Consider the following 23,012-nt stretch of genomic DNA (forward strand, 5'->3'; position numbering starts at 1 on the left):
TGCTGGCCTTGTAGGCAGAGTTGCAAAGTAAAAGACATATCTTAGACTGACATATATAAAAAATAAAAGATTAAGATGGGCAAAATAAGACACTGGACAGAGGAAGATTGGAAAAAAGTGTTAAGGACAGACAAATCTAAGTATGAGGTGTTCGGATCACAAAGAAGAATATTGGTGAGACGCAGAAAAAATTAAGAGGCCAGAGGAGTGCTTGACGCCATCTGTCAAGCATGGTGGAGGCAATGTGATGGTCTGGGGGTGCTTTTAATCCACTACGCCGTCATGGATTAAAATCCTGCAGTGCACGCAAGGTCCTCCTGCTCAAGCCAGTGCATGTCCAGGCCCGTCTGAAGTTTGCCAATGACCATCTGGATGATCCAGAGGAGGAAGGGGAGAAGGTCATGTGGTCTGATGAGACAAAAATAGAGCTTTTTGGTCTAAACTCCACTGGCCGTGTTTGGAGGAAGAAGAAGGATGAGTACAACCCCAAGAACACCATCCCAACCGTGAAGCATGGAGGTGAAAACATCATTCTTTGGGGATGCTTTTCTGCAAAGGGGACAGGACGACTGCACCGTATTGAGGGGAGGATGGATGGGGCCATGTATCGCGAGATCTTGGCCAAAAACCTCCTTCCCTCAGTAAGAGCATTGAAGATGGGTCGTGGCTGGGTCTTCCAGCATGACAACGACCCGAAACACACAGCCAGGGCAACTAAGGAGTGAAGCATAAGAAGCATCTCAAGGTCCTGGAGTGGCCTAGCCAGTCTCCAGACCTGAACCCAATAGAAAATCTTTGGAGGGAGCTGAAAGTCCGTATTGCCCAGCGACAGCCCCGAAACCTGAAGGATCTGGAGAAGGTCTGTATGGAGGAGTGGGCCAAAATCCCTGCTGCAGTGTGTGCAAACCTGGTCAAGAACTACAGGAAACATGATCTCTGTAATTGCAAACAAAGGTTTCTGTACCAAATATTAAGTTCTGCTTTTCTGATGTATCAAATACTTATGTCATGCAATAAAATGCAAATGAATTACTTAAAAATCATACAATGTGATTTTCTGGATCTTTGTTTTAGATTCCGTCTCTCACAGTTGAAGTGTACCTATGATAAAAATTACAGACTTCTACACGCTTTGTAAGGAGGAAAACCTGCAAAATCGGCAGTGTATCCAATACTTGTTCTCCTCACTGTATGTGTGTGTATATATACACATACATACAGTTGAGGTTTACATACACTTAGGTTGGAGTCATTAACTTGTTTTTCAACCACTACACAAATTTGTTGTTAACAAACTAGTTTTGGCAAGTCGGTTAGGACATCTACTTTGTGCATGACACAAGTAATTTTTCCAACAATTGTTTACAGACAGATTATTTCACTTATAATTCACTGTATCACAATTCCAGTGGGTCAGAAGTTTACATACACCAAGTTGACTCTGCCTTTAAACAGCTTGGAAATTTCCCGAAAATGATGTCATAGCTTTAGAAGCTTCTGATATGCTAATTGACATCATTTGAGTCAATTGGAGGTGTGGCTGTATTTCAAGGTCTACCTTCAAACTCAGTGCCTCTTGGCTGATTTCCCCATTATGTCAAGCAAAGTCCTCAGAAAATAAATTGTAGACCTCCACAAATCTGGTTCATCCTTGGGAGCAATTTCCAAATGCCTGAAGGTACCAGGGTCATCTGTACAACGAATAGTATGCGAAAATATAAACACCATGGGACCGCGCAGCCGTCATACCGCTCAGGAAGGAGACGCGTTCTGTTTCCTAGAGGTGAACGTACTTTGGTGCGAAAAGTGCAAATCAATCCCAGAACAACAGCAAAGGACCTTGTGAAGATGCTGGAGGAAACAGGTACAAAAGTATCTATCCACAGTAAAACGAGTCCTATATCGACATAACCTGAAAGGCTGCTCAGCAAGGAAGAAGCCACTGCTCCAAATCCGCCATTAAAAAAAGCCTGACTACGGTTTGCAACTGCACATGGGGACAAAGATCGTACTTTTTGTAGAAATGTCCTGTGGTCTGATGGAACAAAAATAGAACTGTTTGGCCATAATGACCATCGTTATGTTTGGAGGAAAAAGGGGGATGCTTGCAAGCCGAAGAACACCATCTCAACCGTGAAACACGGGGGTGGCAGCATCATGTGGTTGGGGTGCTTTGCTGCAGGAGGGCCTGGTGCACTTCACAAAATAGATCATCATGAGGCAGGAAAATTATGTGGATATATTGAAGCAACATCAAGACATCAGTCAGGAAGTTAAAGCTTGGTCGCAAATGGGTCTTCCTAATGAACATTGACCCCAAGCATATTTCCATAGTTGTGGCAAAATGGCTTAAGGACAACAAAGTCAAGTGGCCATTACAAAGCCCTAACCTCAATCCTATAGAACATTTGTGGGCAGAACTGAAAAAGCGTGTGCGAGCAAGGCGGCCTACAAACCTGACTCAGTTACACCAGTTGCAAACCATAGTCTGGATTTTTTATTGCGGTTTTGGAGCAGTGGCTTCTTCCTTGCTGAGCGGCCTTTCATGTTATGTCGATATAGGACTCGTTTTACTGTGGATATAGATACTTTTGTACCTGTTTCCTCCAGCATCTTCACAAGGTCCTTTGCTGCTGTTCTGGGATTGATTTGCACTTTTCGCACCTAAGTATGTTCATCTCTAGGAAACAGAACGCGTCTCCTTCCTGAGCGGTATGACGGCTGCGCGGTCCCATGGTGTTTATACTTGAGTACTATTGTTTGTACAGATGAACGTGGTACCTTCAAGTGTTTGGAAATTGCTCCCAAGGATGAACCAGACTTGTGGAGGTCTACCATTTTTTTTCCTGAGGTCTTGGCTGATTTCTTTTGATTTCCCCATGTCAAGCAAAGAGGCACTGAGTTTGAAGGTAGGCCTTGAAATACATCCACAGGTCCACCTCCAATTGACTCATGATGTCAATTAGCCTATCAGAAGCTTCTAAAGCCATGACATAATTTTCTGGAATTTTCCAAGCTGTTTAAAGGCACAGTCAACTTAGTGTGTGTAAACTTCTGACCCACTGGAATTGTGATACAGTGAAATAATCTGTCTTTAAACAATTGTTTGGAAAAATTACTTGTGTCATGCACAAAGTAGATATCCTAAACGACTTGCCAAAACTAAAGTTTGTTAACAAGAAATCTCTCGCTCTCGTAAGACATGATATAGGCCCAGTCCTCAGGCAGATAAAAAGATGTGAAATGATTTGTTAGGCCTACCGTCAAAAATACCAGACAATCTCTTGTAACAGTTTATTTTCACAATGTGCAGTTTATGGATCACTTTTTCTCCTGAATGTTTTATTTTGTCTTTTGTTAGGCCTACTTTTTGTAAAGTATTGTTAGTCCCATTCCACTATCTCTTTTTTTCCTTTTGTATAGAGCGAGGAATTGGGCCTGACAGGCTCCTGTCCTATAGGGAGATCTCGATTTTGCCAACCCACACCACTGACGCCATCATTAGGGTTTTGATCAACAGCAGTGCGAACACGGGGGGAAAAGACAGTCATTTTCCTGATCTAATTACTGTGAGGAGGCAGTTTAGCATAGCTTCCTGTAATGTCTGATTTTACCTCTTGTCAGGGGCTATTTAAGGAAGCTGGGTTAATCTTTCTGGAAATCTTCTTTCCACTCAGGGAGGAGTGCCTGCCTTAAATTCCGTACTACTCCCATGAAGCTGACAGGAACCATCATACCACTGTGGTATGTATGAGCTAATACACGAAGGTACTGCTGACTTTCTATTGCTACTGTCTGTTGCTCTTCTTTGAACGAATGACCTGAATGACCCCCATGTACATATTACCTCGACTAGCCCATACCCCTGCACATTAACTCGGTGCCAGTACCCTCTGTATATAGCCTCATTATTCTTATTTTGTTGCTTTTTTATTTAGTAAATATTCACTAACTGCATTGTTGGTTAAGGGCCTATAAGTAAGCATTTCACTGTAAGTTTTACACCTGTTGTATTTGGCACATGTGACAATTACATTTTGATTTGATTGCTAGTGACAGCTGGTTTTGAAAGAACAACAAACCTGTCCTTTTGGCTTCTTTAATTCCCCCGAATGGACTGTTTTACAGTGCTCGCTCTCTCTCGAACACACACACACACACACACACACTTTGTATCACCATATCACCACCCACATACTGCTGCACTATGAACTAATAGATTATATGCACAATTTGAGTTTTGGGGTTAATCAAACGTAGTTAAAAATTGTGTGAAGTGCTGAACCCATTCAACAGCCTGGGTCAGGCTTTTAGGGCAAAGGGCCATGCTTCCTAAGAGAATCCCACACACCCAGAACAACAAGCTTTTTAATACCAGCAGCAGCAGCACTCCACTCACCTCTCTTCTTGTTAGATGAGGCACGCACAGTTAGATGGAGGGATTAGCAAATGAATTGCAGACCCCTCTAAAGACCCCCTCAAACTCATTTGTCATTCAGTCTCATTCCCTGCATCTGTAATTCGCACGCTTTGAGTTTGAGTCGCTGCATGTTTTTTCGAACAACTTCTAACTTATCAAATGCCATCTTTTATTACGGTCAAATACAATCTCATACCTCGACCTACACATTTTATACGATGTTTTTGTATGTGGAGTGTATTTAATTGTGCAGTTTCCCTATCACCATTGTTTTTTCCTCCCTTCCCCATTATTCAGTGCTCTAGCTGAACGAACATACAAGCTGGGCCTTATCAGTGGCACTCCATATGGAAGTCAAGTCTGTTGCTAAGGCCAGCAGGCTGTGTTAAGCCACCCTGCACCCTGCCTGACTCCTCACTAAATCACCTGTGTCACTGCCTGCTGCCTGCCTCTCCCATGTGACAGAGAGGGAGCAGAACAGGGTATAACAGCTCAGCCATCCACACCCTGCCCTGAGGATTCCTTTACCCAGTACCACCCATCTCTCTCTCTTTCTCTGTCTCTGCAGTGTGTGGGGGGCTTGGGTCTGCTCTTTAGAGACCCAAATTATCCCTGACTAGCAGACCCCCTGAAGGTGCAGAGGAAGTGCAGCTATGTCATGGCAGCTGGAATGGTGATGGGATGGTTAGCGCAAGTCATGTCTCTCATTTCTGCTAAATAGTTCACATGAAATAACCACTTGTGCACATCAACAGCAGATTTACTTTAAATAGGCCTAGTACACACTGTCCTGTAGGCCTATATAAGCCGTGTTGATATGATGTTGTTGGTGTAGTGTTGATGTGATATTGAGGTGGTGTTCAGTTCATGTCAACTTTGATAAAGGTAATTTGTCCTCTGAGCTGCCCTGGTTGGGTCTGGGCTATTCTAGCCAAGCCATAACTGAGGGATTAATTTATCATTAGGCTGCTCCATCCAAAGTCCCCTCCATCAGCTCAAGTCGGCTATCTCAGCCTGACTGTTGCCTCCGGGCCTTATTGCAGGAGAAAGAGGGTCAATGGCGAAGAATGTGCTGTCGGGTGCATTAATGTTGCGTTCAATTGCATAAACCTTTGAGCGGGCCTCATCAGTCTTTAACCATTGGACAGCTAGGGGACAGATGGCTTTGTGAGTTAGGTAGTTTGAGAAGGCATGATGCAAGAGTGTGTGTGTTGCTCATTTTAACCATAACTGGTGTACTCCTAGTTCTTTCGGGAATAATATCTCAATAAATACTTTTGTGACAATCGGGTATTTGCAATGCAGACCATGCTTCCTCCTCTCCCAGTGAGTGGCAAGGGCAGAGAGGTGCTGACTGTCTTTGGGAGACAGACAGACTGGTATGCTTTGGCTATGACAGACAGACGGATGTAGTGAATAAATAGACTGTGTGGTATGCTTTGGACAGACAGATGGATGGGCAGTGCGGTGTGCTTTGGCTGCTGCTCTGTGAGCCTGGGAGGGCCAGATGTTCCCATGCAGACACACGGGAGAGATGTTCGCCATGCAGGATAAGGGCCGGGAGCTGGCGCACTCCGCAGTGGGGGCACACACACATACGCGCAAACACACAAAGGACATGAAGGGATACCGAATGTCTGCCACTCTCTTCCCCTGGCAACACACCTTTAGACACCCTGGCCCACAGAGAAGGATCTCTTTTATCCCAGACAGGCCCTGTGTTGATGTCAACATTGCCATTGAGCTGACCTTACCTGCTGCTGTACATGGGCAGAAAATATAATTGTTTGGGCTTTCGGGTTGTATCGACCAGGAAATCCAGCACATGGAGGGAAAAGGGGCCTGGCATACAGGGAGGGCAGGGCAGGCTTAGTCTCTCACCACATTTTGGTGTGCATCTCTGACTGTGTGTGTGTCTGTGTGTATTTAGGCTATATGTATAAGAGATCAGGATAGTTTAATGGCGCTGTGGATAAATGTTCCAAGCCAGACTGAGTGCGGCGGTGCTCTGCGGCTGGTTGTGTAACACAGCCTGTCTGCATGCTGGTTTGTGTGTGTTAAGCCCTTTTAGGATTATTTAATGGCCTTAGCTCTCCCACAGCTCAGACTACTGGAGCTGCAGTGAGCCTCCTCCTAAATCAAGCCGCCTTACACCCTGGTGCTGCTGCTGACCTACGCCGAAGTCTCCTCTCACGAGTGTGTCTGTCCTCAGTGAGGAACAGCTGCATTGATTTGGATCTGTTTGCTGAGCACTCAGAGGAGAAATGATAGCCGTTGAAACACCTGGAGAGGGAGAGGGGGGTGTCGGGAACCACTGTCCCACATGTGTACACACACAACCCAACCTCTGATTCCTATGTGAGGACAGCCTGGGATCCCAATCAGCAGCACTTTAAAAGCTTTCCTCTTTCTCCCTGTAATCGCAGGCTCAATTTGTCACCGGCGTGTCCAATTTCTGATAAGCGCTTGAATGTGAGCGAGCGAGGCAGAGGAAGAGCAGCACAAAATGGATGCACCTGCTCATAAATGAAATCAAGCCACTCCATCTTCATTTCCCTATGCTGCTACGCTAGCCTGCCTGGAACAATGCTGTTGCGCATTAGCTCGGCTCTGTCCACACACAAACTCAGGCTGGGTCTGAAATGGCACCCTATTCCCTATATAGTGCACTACATTTGACCAGGGCCCATTGGGGCCCATAGAGTGCACTATATAGGGAATAGGATGCCATTTCTACAGACACAGAGTCAAGGCCATTTGAGACTAAACCAAAATGGAGAGGGTGGAGTGCGCAGTCATGTGTTTGGGCTGCTGACAGGCATTAAACTGTTTTTCACTAGTTTGACCAGTCAGATAACACACAACACTGGCATCTGTCCCGCTCTCCTCTCTTTGCCTGCCTGCTTGTGCAGTATGCACTCAATCACACACATTTTGAAGCACACGTCCACATTTTGAATCACGCTACACAGTACGCACACTTTTTACGTCACATTTTGACTCACTCATACAGTATCTCACACGCACACATTTTGAAGCACTCATACACACATTTTTGCTGGGAATGTTACCTTGGGCATACCTGTAATTCCATACATAAGTGGCTGTGTGGTAGGTTTCTCTGATGTAGGCCCACACCACAGCTATTTGACACATTAGTGCTTCTGAAACCCTAGTGTCCCTTCGGGGGACATCACAGCTTCCTGCTGCTTTACAACCCACATGATTCTCACATTTAGCCAACCCTGCACACACTCTCTCTCTCTCTCTCTCTCTCTCTCCTGTAGTATTGGTCGATAAATGTATAGGGTTGCAAAATTCCCAGGTTTTCGAAAAATCCCAGTTTTAAGATTCATGGAATCGGGAGGGATTAAGCAGGAAATCTGTGAATCCTCCAACCAGGATTTCTGGAAAATTGCAACCATACTCCTGTGGTCCGGCTTGTACATGTGCAAGGTGCAATCTACAGATGTAGTATCTCTCTATCTGCAGTTGTGCTTTTGGTCATTTCCATGTAAAAGGATCAATGAGCACCAACATGTGAAGTTCATAGGAGCATGTGAAATGAAAGCTGAGCCTATATTTCTGAGAAATTAAGGCATATATGTTTTTCAACCTTTTTCTGTCATTTAAAAATGTGGAATAAGCCAAGGCTTTGATTTCTGGTCAAACAGGTAGAAGAGGGGTCTTAGAAAACATCTACCAGAAAAGGTCTTAAAAGGTATTAGAAATGCATCAAAACACAATCATGTTGAAGTAAAGAAAACCTGCCAACTAATAAACACTTATATTTAGTTTGGGAGAAATTGAAGAAACATTGCTTTGTGCCTTGAAATTCCGTTACCAAAAACACCTCTAAGATATTTTCTCATTTCTCTCCCTCATGAGAATAATGAAAGTTCACAGAAGTAACACGTTAAGATAGGCCTATCGATTAATTAGTCTTTTTACTGATACCAAATCAGTAACGGAATTTCTACAATTTGGATTGGCTACAATGGGAAATCATAGTAGTCACAAACCACAGTTGGGTTCACAAATTTGGACAGCACAGTACTAGGGATGGGCACGGTTATTCTAGTATCCGAACGGACGTTAGTATTCGATTTACTTGGGAGAGTATTCATTTTTTAATAGACCATTACATTCAACATTTTATTAAAACAACAGTTTTATGAGTTTGAATGTGCCCCATTTTTTTTTTTAACTATGTTGTTGTCGGTCAATCAAAGCAACGCTACAGTCGGTCTCCATGTGTAGGAAGTGAAGTGGGATTTTTCTAATCAATGCAAAATGGAATAAAAATTGCAGAATTTAAGTTGGCTAAATGAAGAGTAGGCTACAATGATCAATCTACGGAAGGCGAGGGGCAATTTCATAAATATTGATGCATCCTAATATAGAAGCCATTGGGTGATTCGGTTGAGACTTGAGTGCATGACTTCACTCTGAGCCCTTGACAAAACACAAAACATGGCGGACAATTTCTCTCGCTTCGGATATGAAACCAGTAGTAACCACCAAATTCAATAACATTTAAATATGAATCTGACATTCCCACGCCACAATAACATTGTCTCCGAGGACGACTTGCTAGCTAGCTAAAGTATTTGATTCATATCAGCCGTTTTCTTATTGAACAGCTCAGCTAGCTAGTGAAATGCTCATTTGCAATGCTAGCTAGCTACCGTTAGCTAGACTCGGGAGCTCATGGGGACATACTGTAGGCTTCAGGAGCCAGCCAGCTGGTTAGATATGATTGCACCATAATGCAACAACTGGCTACTAGTTTGTTTTCAGACAAATATTTTCAACTCGTCAACCTAGTTTATCCACTGGCCACCGCTTTTAGGAGGATAGCTAATTACTGAAATCTAGCTGGCTAGATCACTGGCCAGGCAGTAGCCACTAACTAATCGTGGACGCATGACCTATTCTTTGATACATTTGGATTAACTTGATCATATCAAGCAACACAGACCATTTGTGGAATGGAAAAATAACAATTAGTGGGCTCGTTTTTGTGAGTGATCGGACAGTGAAATAGATTGGTAGCTAGCTGGTGATGCTTTTATTTATTATTTGGTGATCAAGCTTAAGCTGGGTTTCCCAAACGGCATGAGCTAGCTAAACAGATGACTCTGTAGAGCATCTGTGTGACAGCCCCTGTTGGATGATATGTCGAGACTCATGAATATTCATGAAATTGCCCCACTTTCCTGCGGAAAGACATTTCGCAACAGGTAGGCTCTTGTTTCATATGGAGTTGTTGTAGACATTGGATGTAGAGCGCAGCAAAATAGCCTCAATTAGCCTTGCTAGCTAGCTACTTTACAACAATTTGATTCAGTCAAGAGAGGCACTACCAGGTAGACAAAAGTGTTTTTTTAATAAATAAAAAAAATGTATTACCCCTTTTTCTCCCCAATTTCGTGGTATACAATAGTTACTATTGTCTCATCGCTGCAACTCCCGTACGGACTCGGGAGAGGCGAAGGTCGAGAGCCGAGCGTCATCCTAAACACAACCCAACCAAGCCGCACTGCTTCTTGACACAATGCCCACTTAACCCAGAAGCCAGCTGCACCAATGTGTCGGAGGAAACACTGTCCACTTGGCGACTGTGTCAGTGTGCACTGCGTCCGGACCGCCACAGGAGTCGCTAGTGCGTGATGGGACAAGGACATCCCTGCCAGCCAAACCCTCCCCTAACCTGGACGACGCTGGGCCAATTGTGCGCCGCCCCATGGGTCTCCCGGCCGTGGCTGTCTGTGACAGGACCTGGACTCGAACCCAGAATCTCTAGTGGCACAGCTAGCACTGCCTTAGACCACTGCACCACTCAGGAGGCCTGTGATAGATAACTATGGCAGCAACAAGTTTGTCTAACTAGCGTGAGTCGGTTTGGCTACTTTCTCTCTCTCTCCCCTCCATTCCATGCCACGTACATAGACTGTCACACACACCGGCCCCTGCTCCTCTCTGACTGTCACACACACCGGCCTCTGCTCCTCTCTCATAGACTGTCACACGCACCGGTCCCTGCTCCTCTCTTGCCCCTTACCAACCCTCCTGCTGAAACAAGTAGTGTGCGAGCAAGTCTCCATTGAAGTAAAAAATATACAGTGCCTTGTGGAAAAAGTTAATGGGTCTGAATACTTTCCCATGTTGTTACGTTACAGCCTTATTCTAAAATGGATTTAAAAAGAATACTAATCCTCAGCAATCTTCACATAATAACAAAGCGAAAACAGGTGTTTAGAAATTTGTGCAAATTTCTTAAAACCATATCTTATTTACATAAGTATTCAGACCCTTTGCTATTAGACTCGAAATTGAGCTCAGGTGCATCCTGTTTCAATTCATCATCCTTGACATGTTTCTACAACTTGATTGGAGTCCACCTGAGGTAAATTTCAATTGATTGGACATGATTTGGAAAGGCACACAAGTCTATATAAGGTCCCACAGTTGACAGTGCATGTCAGAACAAAAACCAAGCCATGAGGTCGAAGGAATTGTCCGTAAAGCTCAGAGACAGGATTGTGTCGAGGCACAGATCTGGAAAAGGGTACCAAAACATTTCTGCAGCAATGGTCCCCAAGAACACAGTGGCCTCCATTCTTCAATGGAAGAAGTTTGGAACCACCAAGGTTCTTCCTATAGCTGGCCGCCCGGCCAAACTGAGGAATCGGGGGAGAAGGGCCTTGGTCACGGAGGTGACCAAGAACCTGATGGTTACTCTGACAGAGCTCTAGTGTTCCTCTGTGGAGATGGTATAACCTTCCAGAAGGACAACCATCTCTGCAGCGCTCCACAAATCAGGCCTTTACGGTAGAGTGGCCAGACGGAATCCAAAAAAAAGGCACATGAAAGCCCGCTTGGAGTTTTGAAAAAGGCACCTAAAAGACTGACTATGAGAACAAAATTCTCTGGTCTGATGAAACCAAGATTGAACTCTTTGGCCTGAATGCCAAGTGTCACGTCTGGATGAAACCTGGCACCATCCCTACGATGAAGCATCGTGGTGACAGCATGCTGTGGTGTTTTCAGCGGCAGGGACTGGGAGATTAGTCAGGATCAAGGCAAAGATGAACGGAGCAAAGTACAGAGATATCCTTGATGAAAACCTGCTCCAGAGCTCTACTGTTCTGTACTTTGATGTCAAAACTTATGAAACACATGTCTATGATTGGTTCAGATTTGACCAACCAAACGTTGTATTGTTGGGGCAGAGCTCATTAAAATAATAGCCAGTGTGTAGAATCATACCCCAATATACAAAAAAGCATATTGCATATTTGTAACTTTTGTGTACCTATTTGGGAAACATCACCATGAAGACATTCATATCCATAATTATGCATTTCTTTGTAGTACAGATCAGGGACCCATGATGAAATTCAGTTATCGGGTCTAAATCCACTTCACTTACTGTAGTTTTTTCAATGTGTCATGTCGTAGCTGACACCCCATTCTTTCTGCAGACATCATTGAATCTTAAATTGGACCAGATATGAGTTTTTGGAAAATGTGGACACAAAAAACCAGGGAGATTTTACAGAAATTCTGTTACTGAACTTTGCATCTGCACAATTCTGCCAGGAAATGTGTTTTTGTAAAATGTTCAGTGTAAATTATTATAAGTAGTCCTGTGCATGGACTTGTATGGTTTGTTAAACTTTGAAATCATTGGTTTTTGTTTAGCATACATTATTTTTCAGCGCAATTCCGTTATCGTGGAATTGCCCTTTTACAAACACTACATAGCTTGGTGTCAGACATCTCCACGTGACTGCATTGTTGTCTCCTTTGATAAAGAGTAAAACTCTTAGATTACATTGATGTGGGATTTAGAAAAGACAAAAGGAACAATGTTGCTCTTGTATGAAGACGATAAGGCCTATCTCAGGGCTATAGTGTGGTTAGCCTACCCCTGAGGCTATACTGTAGAGTAGGGTCTCTCCTCTCATGTGGCGTGCAAGTCGCTCTCCCTCACAGGTATCAGTCATCCGCCATGTACCAATCTGTGTTTGAACAGATGCAGGCCAGGGCTGCTCCAAACCCAAACCTAACTGTCAAGTGTCACTCTTAATTGCGAAGCAGGAAGAGTAATGGATCCTTGCCACGGCTTGGTTCCTTGCTACGGCTGTTTTTATAGGTGTTTGCTAGGTGTTTTTAGCACTAGGTGTATTTAGAGTGTGACTAAATCAAATGTAGGACTTTTAAATTGTGTGTTTAAAAACCTACAGCTCTGAAGTGCTGCCCAGAGATCTCAATATGGTTTTTAATGCATGTCAGCCATTGGGGATTCTCTCCCTCTCTGTGGTTGGTTTTTAGACTATCACATCTCTGAAAGCAGTTGGTTTTTCCCTCACTGAGGCATGTCCTCTCCAGTCCTCTGTCTGCACTGTGAATGGATGTAGAGTGGAAAGATAGATAAGTAAATAAGTAGCCCCACACTCACACTCCTGTCTCGCACTTTCCACATTAAGGAGTCAAGTGGGTGAGTGGTAATTAGTGGGTGTGTGTTGTAATGACTGGCCTCAGGATGAGATCAGGTTAGGACGCCTCCAGTTCATATCTCCCGACTCATACACTCACTCACTCACTCTACCAGTCCTAGGGCTCCTAGGAGCCCTGTGTCTAATATGGCACGTTATTCCCTACGTATGTAGGTTTGACCAGGCCATAAGAGATAGGATCCCATTTCAGACGCACCCCCAGTTTCCTCCCTCAGCTAGAGGCTGCGGAGCCAATCAGTACTTTGTTGGCTAACTGGCTGGGCAGGCCCAGAGGCTCTCATTCAGGCTAAAAGCATCCTCATGCTTCCCATCCGAAACAGTTTGGAACCATTCGTGCATATTTTGTGATGTTTTTGGTCTTCGGCTGTTCGTGCGCACACTTTTTTCTCGAGGCTAGCCAAAGTCTACACCCATTTGTTGGTGATTGGTCAACAGTAGGGATTCTTCAATGAAATGTTTGTCATTCAATGAGAGAAATAGTTTTTATACAAATGTTTTCACATAAATACTGCACCTAGAATCTTAGATGTAAATTTGTGCGACTAAGATCTGCAAAAACGTCAAAATGAATGACAGATTTCTTGAGTTATTCTGACTACGATGGGCAAACCAGTATATTGCTGTTTTTTTTTCTAGTTTTTCAAGCGAAGGTCTTAAGGCAGGGTTTTCGTTCCTGGGGCCCCACCTTGGTGCACATTTTGGTTTTTGCCCTAGCACTGCACAGCTGAGTCAAAGAACCAACTCATCATCAAGCTTTGATTATTTGATTCAGCTGTGTAGTGCTAGGGCAAAAACCAAGTGAGGGCCCAGGACCGAGTTTGGGAAACCCTGTTTTATTATTCTGTTTTTATTGTAATGTATACAGGGCTCTCTTGTAAAATAAATGTTTTAACTCAATGTGACTCCCTATTTTTAAATAAAGGTTAAATAAAAATAAACACTCGTTCGTTCGCCTAGCCGAGCAACACTTTTTAAAATGAGCCACTGATGGTTAATGACCGACAGAACACAACAGATTAGGGATGAGGCCAATGGGGTGATAAGTGATCACTGTAGCCGCTAGCCAGTAAGCACAAACTATTCAGCAATGAAAATGTTCTAAAACATAATGCAACCATACCATATTGCTCTCTTGAATAATGTAACAATTTACACGCATTTTTTTGCAGACAAAGGGTTTGTTTTCTCGTCTGTAGGCTACACTCATTACATTTTATCTTCAAGACAAAAGCACAGAGTTACTATAACAGAATGTCTTCATCAAGTAACGTTGGTCTATCAAATGTATTTTTAACCCTCTCTCACCAATATAAAAGTAAAGTAGACCTACCTTAGAACATTACAACAAACCAGGCTTCATTTGTATCGATATCATGAAAATCATGTGGTAAAAGCAAATTGCGACTGGAAACATGGGTATAAATGAATTCACCGTGACGAGCCTAGAAGTTCAGCATCCCGGGGTCGCCTCTTCACTGTTGACGTTGAGACTGGTGTTTTGCGGGTACTATTTAATGAAGCTACCATTTGAGGACTTGTGAGGGGTCTGTTTCTCAAACTAGACACTAATGTACTTGTCCTCTTGCTCAGTAGTGCACCGGGGCCTCCCACTCCTCTTTCTATTCTGGTTAGAGACAGCTTGCGCTGTTCTGTTAAGGGAGTAGTAGTGTTGTACGAGATCTTCAGTTTCTTGGCAATTTCTCACATGGAATAGCCTTCATTTCTCAGAACAAGAATTGACTGATGAGTTTCAGAAGAAAGTACTTTGCTTCTGGCCATTTTGAGCCTGTAATCGAACCCACAAATGCAGATGCTCCAGATACTCAACTAGTCTAAAGAAGGCCAGTTTTATTGCTTCTTTAATCAGTACAACAGTTTTCAGCTGTGCTAACATAAGTGCAAAAGGGTTTTCTAATGATCAATTAGCCTTTTAAAATGATCAACTTGGATTAGCTAACACAACGTGCCATTGGAACACAGGAGTGACGGTTGTTGATAATGGGCCTCTGTACACCTATGTAGATATTCCATTAAAAATCTGCTGTTTCCAGCTACAATAGTACTTTACAACATTAACAATGTCTACACTGTATTTCTGATCAATTTGATGTTATTTTAATGGACAAAAAAAGTAGTTTTTCTTTCAAAAACAAGGACATTTCTAAGTGACCCCAAACTTTTGAACGTGTGTAGGTGGGTGGGTGGTCGGTGGCAAAAAAAGTATGTGAACCCTCTGGAAATACCTGGATTTCTGCATTAATTGGTCATAAAATTTGATCTGATTATCATCTAGGTCACAACAATAGACAAAACAGTCTGCTTAAACTAATAACACACACACAATTCTAAGTTTTCATGTCTCTATTGAACACACTGTGTAAACATTCACAGTGCAGGGTGGAAAAAGTATGTGAACCCTTGGATTTAATAACTGGTTGACCCTCCTTTGGCAGCGATAACCTCAATGAAACATTTTCTGTAGTTGCGGATCAGACCTGCACAACGGTCAGGAGGAATTTTTTACCATTCTTCTTTACATAACTGTTTCAGTTCAGCAATATTCTTGGGATGTCAGGGGTGAACTGCTCTCTTGAGGTCATGCCACAGCATTTCAATCGTGTTGAGGTCAGGACTCGGACTGGGCCATTCCAGAAGGCGAATTTTCTTCTGTTGAAGCCATTCTGTTATTGATTTACTTTTGTGTTTTAGGTCGTTGTCCTGTTGCATCACCCAATTTCTATTGAGCTTCAAATGGCGGACAGATAGCCTAACATTCTCCTGCAAAATGTCTTGATAAACTTGAATTCAGTTTTACGTCGATGATAGCAAGCTGTCAAGTCCCTGAGGCAGCAAAGCAGCCCCAATCAATGATGCTCCCACCACCATACTTTACAGTTGGGATGAGGTTTTGATGTTGGTGTGCTGTGCCTTTTTTCTCCACAGTGTTGTGTGTTCCTTCCAAACCACTCAACTGTAGTTTCATCTGTCCACAGAATATTTTGCCAGTAGCACTGTGAACATCCAGGTGCACTTTTGGAAACTTCAGACATGTAGAAATGTTTTTTTGGACAGCAGTGGCTTCTTCCGTGGTGTCCTCCCATGAACACCATTCTTGTTTAGTGTTTTACGTATCGTAGACTCGTCAACAGAGATGTTAGCATGTTCCAGAGATTTCTATAAGTCTTTAGCTGACACTCTAGGATTCTTCTTAACCTCATTGAGCATTCTGCGCTGTGCTCTTGCAGTCGGCCACTCCTAGGGAGAGTAGCAACAGTGCTGAACTTTCCATTCATAGACAATTTGTCTTACCGTGGACTGATGAACATCAAGGCTTTTAGAGATCCTTTTGTGACCCTTTCCAGCTTTATGCAAGTCAACATTTCTTAATCTTAGGTCTTCTGAGATCTCTTTTGTTCGAGGCATGGTTGACAATAGGCAATGCTTCTTGTGAATAGCAAACTCAAATTTTGTGTTTTTTTTTAAATTGGGTTAGGCATCTTCAATATTGTCTCATTGATTGGACTCCAGGTTAGCTGACTCCAATTAGCTTTTGCAGAAGTCATTAGCCTAGGGGTTCACATACTTTTTCCAACCTACACTGTGAATGTTTAAATGATGTATTCAATATAGACAAGAAAAATACAATCTGTGTTATTAGTTTAAGCACACTGTGTGTCTATTGTTGTGACCTAGATGAAGATCAGATCAAATTGAATTACCAATTTATGCAGAAATCCATTTAACTCCAAGGGGTTCTCATTCTCTCTCTCGACACTAAGACCCTCTTCACACTTACACTTCTCAATCACTCACTCACTCACTCACTCACTCTCTCACACACACGTTTCCTATTTGTATGATCTACATGTTTTTGGTGGTGGTGATGGACTTCCATAGTTTTACGTGGCTCAGTGCAGACGGCAGCTACTGCACAATTTCAGAATGTAACAGGCTGTTACTGCAATTTCAGGTGAAAACTCAATAAAAACAAGTATCAAATATTAGGAAAATGTCTATATTTTAGCTGTTACAGAAACATTGCTCTGCTATTACCATTTATACTGTAAGAGTGTTGGCTCAACGAGGCAGTTCTGTTTACACAGCCCTGCTTCAAAGGGGGTAACTGTCGTGCTTCAACTCCGGAGGTAGCGGTCGAGATGTAGCAAGTATGCAGGTTTACATTTGAATAATATGTGTAGCTAACGGTATTTTTACGAAAAGTGTAAGTGTAAAGAGGGTCTTAGTGTCTAAACCAGCTCTGAGTTGCTCTAGTCTCCATTCTCTCTCCCTCATCACCACAGCTGCAATTTCTTTGTTTGAATTCTGAACTTTTCTGTTGCCTGTTTGGAAACAGTGCCATACTGACTCTGTCTCCGTTTCTCCTTTTTCCATTATCTCAGTGTCTCTCCCCTCCCTCACTCATTTTAAACATACACAGTATTACACACACATTATCTTTTGTTGTAAAAAGCATTTCGTGTTGATGAGGGCTGGCATCTCTATGGTTGAAAAATAAAAATGTCAGCCAGCCCAGCCTTGGACTACACACCTCAGGATCTGCTCCAGTCATCAGGATCTCTTGTGTGAGAATGTCGAACACGCGCACACACGCCATGTACGCACACACACATATACCGTGCGCACACACACACACGCCATGTATACACACACATACTACACACCATGTATATACACACACATACCACATATACATGCCATGTATACACACACACACACACACACACAGTGGAACAGAACAGCGACAGCTTACATGCCTGTGGGCCCCGGGCTAGCAACAGCACTGTTTCAGCCAATCCTGTTCCGCCTCTGCTGTTTGTACATCCCAGATGGGCTAATGAAGGCCACACTGATGTGAACAGTATGCACAAGAGCAAGCGAGGGCTTTTTTCATTTAGAATGCTCCAGTTCGGAATTCAAGGATAAAAAGCTATTTTCTTTCTGTTCCCGTTTCTCTTTCTTTTACCCCGGCATTCAGCTCTCCCCGCTTGCAAAAGAAAAGTAATTTAATTCTATGTCCCTGGGAGTATGCACACACACTCACGCACACTAGGATACAATGAATTTCTCCCAACAAGATTTTTCCTTGGCTCTATTACTGACCCTATGACCTCAGGGTAAACACGCAATTAAATAACAGCAGCACACAGCCTGTTCTGCTTTCTCCTCTCCTTCTCCCTCAGTCATTATCACAGACATTATCACAACACAGAGGCTTAGCTCTCTTAATTGCTTTCACCTTCATTTGGGAAAGGACTAGTGGTTAATACTCACAACCAACCAAACAGGGTTTTCTCACCTTTTCGGAACCATCTTTTCTAATGCTGCTTATTTTGATGCTGCACTCTTAGTTTTCACACACACACTTACATGCACTAGTTTTCCCCTTACATAGGCTACACTACAGCTGAACCCCGGTCTCTTCCTGCCCCGAAAGCGTTGGGTTGTTTTTCTCTGCAATTATCCCTATGATCCATTTCCTAACACTTCCTCCTGAATGTTTAACCAATGCAGATTGCCCTGACGTGGGGAGATATTGACTAATGCAATTATAGCTGGCTGGTGTAATTTTCTAAATGGCCTTCTCCTCTCACACTGTTTTTTTTAGATGGGTGAGTTGTTCTGCCTGTCTTTCTAACGCCCCTGAGAAATGAAGGAAAGATATAGGCTTGTGTCGCATCAAATTATGGGCGCAATTTGACATGATATGTCATGGCGTCTCTAAATGCCTTGAAGTTGTGCTTGTGACCTTGCATGCATCAGTTTTCAAGTACAGCATTGTCTCATCACTAAACTCTTATAAAAAGAAGCTCACTCAAATAGACAACTATTATAGATGTATGAGTTGTTGTGGTGGAGACTGAAGAGTCACTTGCTGCGTCATCATGTCATGGGTCTCTAACGCATGTCGATGTTATGTAACGTTGTTGAACGTGATATGAAAATGCTTTTAGAAAATATTAGACGTTTTGAGTTCCTAGCACAAGATTAGAGAGATGAAAATGTCATAGGAATGGTAGAGCGCACCTGCTTTATTCATGGATTTTTGATCTAGATCCTGATCAAGAAGTGAATAAACTAAAAGCTAAAACTACCAATTTGAGAGGGGAAAAACAATAAAATATTAACAATCATTATTAACAAGCTGTATAGTCCGGTCAAACATCCACTTGCATATGTTTTCCAGCTCATTCAGCTGTATCACAGTGATTTTCACATTGTCCAGGGCATCAGATCTAAATGCATGATGTTCACATTGACAAATCAGGTAGCTAGCATCGAATAAGCTTGTATAGTCCAGTCAAAAACCCACTTCCACATTTTGTGTTCATTAAGCGAGGAAAGTCTAGCTGTGTTAAACATTACAGTAGTTTTGAAATGGGCATCGGATAGTACTGTCTTAGCCAGTAAGCTAGCTAACAGCAAACAAGGTTAGTAAGCTAGCTAACGGCATTGTAATTCCCACAAAGTCACTTTTGCAGGCTGATTGTGTACACTGTGCATAAAATGGTATTCAATATAGTTTGCAGTGTGTTCTGCAAGGTTAGCTATGTAGGGATGTTGAGTGTCCAATCAATTGCAGCTAGTAAGGCTTGTAATCCAGCTGGATACAGGTGCCTGCCTGGGTCACTGCAGAGTAAAGTCCATATCATACCAATCTAACCCACCTGGGTTATACCATGTGGGCAATTAGGAATCCGTTGGCGTAGCAGAGGCCACGCACACACACGGGGAACAGGGGTGTGGTGGTGAGGAGCACTGATCTTATGAAGCTGCAGCATCTGATATCTCAAAGCTGTGCTAGAGAGAGCCTGACTGTCAACAACGGTCTTACTGTACTTTCTGAGTGTTTGTGTTGTTGAAAGACCCTGTGTTTTTTTTTCTGTCTGATATGTGTTGATGTGGCCTAGTCACTGGGTAGGAGACCAATGCCCTGTCTGTCTTTCTGTCTGCCTGTCTGTCTGGTTTCATCATCTCTTGCTGTAGTCTCTCTACCACTATAGAGCAGAGTGTCAGCTAGAGCATTACCATAGGCTGACCTTTGCTGCTGCGCTCCCCAGTTTTCTGACATTCAGGGGCGCTGTGGGGGAGGTGTGTGTTTGTGTGCAAAGGAAGTCCCCCCCAAAACAATAATTGGACAAGCAGATTATAGATTTAAGTTGTCTGAATGGATAAGTAAAATAAATTCCTGCAAAAATCACAATGTCAAACAACTAGGCTACTCCAATCAAAATTGGTTCAAAGTGTCCTCCAGTTGCCATGTGTTGTGCACTGTCCTACCAATCTCTGCAGAGCGCTTCGGAGTAGAATTATTGGAGGCCTGCATTTTCTTGATCAAAGTCAGCCTACTGTGCACGTGGTTGATATTCATTGCTAGTTAGTGAGTTATTTGCCCAGTTATAGCTAATTGTTAGTCATGAAAATCCTGAAAAAGGCATGGTGTTATGCATCACCTGCGTGTGCCAGTGCACTTGGGCGTTATCCAGATTGCCATACCTTCATAACGACCTTGAGCCATATTGGGCTATTCAGTAATACCGGCACTGAACACAAGGGGCACCATTTTCAAACTTCACTGATCCTCTGTAATCCGAAGGTTAACAAAACTAACAGATGCATGTAAAATCCAATAGAGAATGCTAACTAAATGCTAATGAGCGCATTGCAAACATTTTGAGTCTCTAACCTAAAGTATTTGCAGGACAGACTCTTATAGTTATTCAACTAACAAAAAAGTATACTGTTTGCTGCATACAGAAAACAAATATTAGACAGCAAGACTCTTGATCAAGGGGGGATTCTCTGTTACCAAGCGACCCTAACCACTTAGCTACATGGCTAACTAGCTACTAAAGGCACCAGTCTCTTGTCATTGTGTGCTTACAAACAAACACACTAAGTGACTGGGGACTACCGGTAAACTTCATAATGAAAAATTATGTGACGTAGAATGTAGAACACAATCTTTATCGTCTAGCGTATTGCACAAGTTCACTGCAGGTATTTACTTAAAAGTAGCTACAAATATTCAAATTCAGAAAAAAGAACATAAAATAGTTTCAATGGCGTTGTAAAACCATCCCATGGCTATATCCAAATACCCCGGTGTGCGGTATAATACGGTATGCCGCCCAAGCCTATAGCAAACTAACTAGATAACCAGCAAAACGACACAATATGCTTTAAATTGGCTACCTCACTAGTTAACTATTTAACTAGTTGCATGTATTAATGTAATTGTCATTCCGATGTACTAAAAAAACGTTCCACCAGCACTCGTGTATAACTGCAAATGGCTGACATGCACTTGATACGGGTGCACAGTTGATGAAACCAATGCTGCATACTCCGGTTGTAAAACGGTCTCAAGTGCTCAGAATTGGGTGTAATTCTGACACCGTTGGAACGCTGGTATTCTCCTCTATTCAGTACTTCTGACAACGTTCCCCCCTCTCAAAGATATTCTTAGAATAGCCTAAATGACAAGGAGCTCCACTGAAAATATTTTAGCCTTAAGAATTCCTGGTCTCCGGCAGCGTTTGGAAATGCCAATCTGCGGTCAAGAACGCAGAGTTCATTTCAGCCTATGATACCCTTCAGTCCCTTGACTTTTTGGCGATGATGGAGACATGGATCACCCCAGAGAACACTGCTACTCCAGCTGCTCTCTCTCCATCTGACTACGTGTTCTCACATACAGTACCAGTCAAAAGTTTGGACACACCTACTCATTCAAGGGTTTTTCTTTATTTTTACTATTTTCTACATTGAATAATAATATGGACGACATCAAACTATTCTTCAAAGTAGCCACCCTTTGCCTTGATAGCTTTGCACACTCTTGGCATTCTTTCAACCAGCTTAACTTGGAATGCTTTTCCAACAGTCATGAAGAGGTTCCCACATATGCTGAGCACTTGTTGGCTGCTTTTCCTTCACTCTGTGGTCCAACTAATCCCAAACCATCTTAATTGGGTTGAGATCCGGTGATTGTGGAGGCCAGGTCATCTGATGCAGCACTCCATCACTCTCCTTGGTCAATTAGCCCTTACACAGCCTAGAGGTGTGTCGGGTTGAAAAACAAATAATAGTCTCATTAAGCGCAAACCAGGTGGGATGGCGTATCGCTGCAGAATACTGTGGTAGCCATGCTGATAAGTGTGCCTTGAATTCTAAACATCACTGACAGTGTCACCAGCCAAGCACCCCTACACCATCACACCTCCTCCTCCATGCATCACAGTGGGAACCACACATGTGGAGATCATCTGTTCACCTACTCTGCGTCTCACAAAGACACGGCGGTTAGAGCCAAAAATCTCAAATTTGGACTCATCAGACCAAAGGACAGATTTTCACCGGTCTAATGTCCATTGCTTGTGTTTCTTGGCCCAAGCAAGTCTCTTCTTATTATTAGTGTCCTTTTAGTATTGGTTTCTTTGCAGCAATTCACCATGAAGGCTTAATTCATGCAGTCTCCTCTGAACAGTTGTGTCTGTTACTTGAACTCTGAAGCATTTATTTGGGCCACAATCTGAGGTGCAGTTAACTATAATGAACTTATCCTCTGCAGCAGAGGTAACTCTGGGTCTTCCTTTACTGATGTGGTCCTCGTCCTCATGAGAGCCAGTTTCATCATAGTGCTTGATGGTTTTTATGACTTCACTTGAAGAAACTTTCAAAGTTCTTGAGATTTTTGGGATTGACTAACCTTCATGTCTTATAGTAATGATGGACTGTTGTTTCTCTTTGCTTATTTGAGCTGTTCTTGCCATAATATGGACTTCTGTTTTCCACCCCTACCTTGTCACAACAAGGTAGGCGTTGGCTCAACAAGGTAACTGATTGGCTCAAACACATTAAGAAGGAAAGAAATTCCACAAATTAACTTTAAACAAGGCACACCTGTTAATTGAAATGCATTCCAGGTGACTAGCTCATGAAGCTGGTTGACAGAATGCCAAGAGTGTGCAAAGCTGTCATCAAGGCAAAGGGTGGCTACTTTGAAGAATCTAAAATATCATTTGTTTAATACTTTTTTGGTTACT

At 42.9% G+C, this 23,012-nt stretch overlaps 1 protein-coding gene across 13 annotated transcripts in view; it reads left to right on the forward strand.

Annotated features, from left to right (window-relative positions):
- fam222ba (family with sequence similarity 222 member Ba) overlaps positions 1–23,012 on the forward strand; it is a 73,648-nt gene that overhangs the window by 33,728 nt on the left and 16,908 nt on the right. For 3 of the 13 annotated variants that reach the window (XM_071329463.1, XM_071329441.1, XM_071329481.1), the window contains exon 2: positions 3,678–3,768. The exons of 5 other annotated variants lie outside the window; for them this stretch is intronic. The gene's annotated coding sequence lies outside the window, so the exon portion shown is untranslated. Of the gene's footprint in view, positions 1–3,624; positions 3,769–23,012 lie in introns of all 13 variants that reach the window. 5 more of the 13 variants (XM_071329492.1, XM_071329452.1, XM_071329509.1 and 2 more) reach the window with 3 other exon arrangements.

This window comes from Salvelinus alpinus, chromosome 1 (assembly GCF_045679555.1).
Source record: "Salvelinus alpinus chromosome 1, SLU_Salpinus.1, whole genome shotgun sequence".
Classification (NCBI taxonomy): domain Eukaryota; kingdom Metazoa; phylum Chordata; class Actinopteri; order Salmoniformes; family Salmonidae; genus Salvelinus; species Salvelinus alpinus.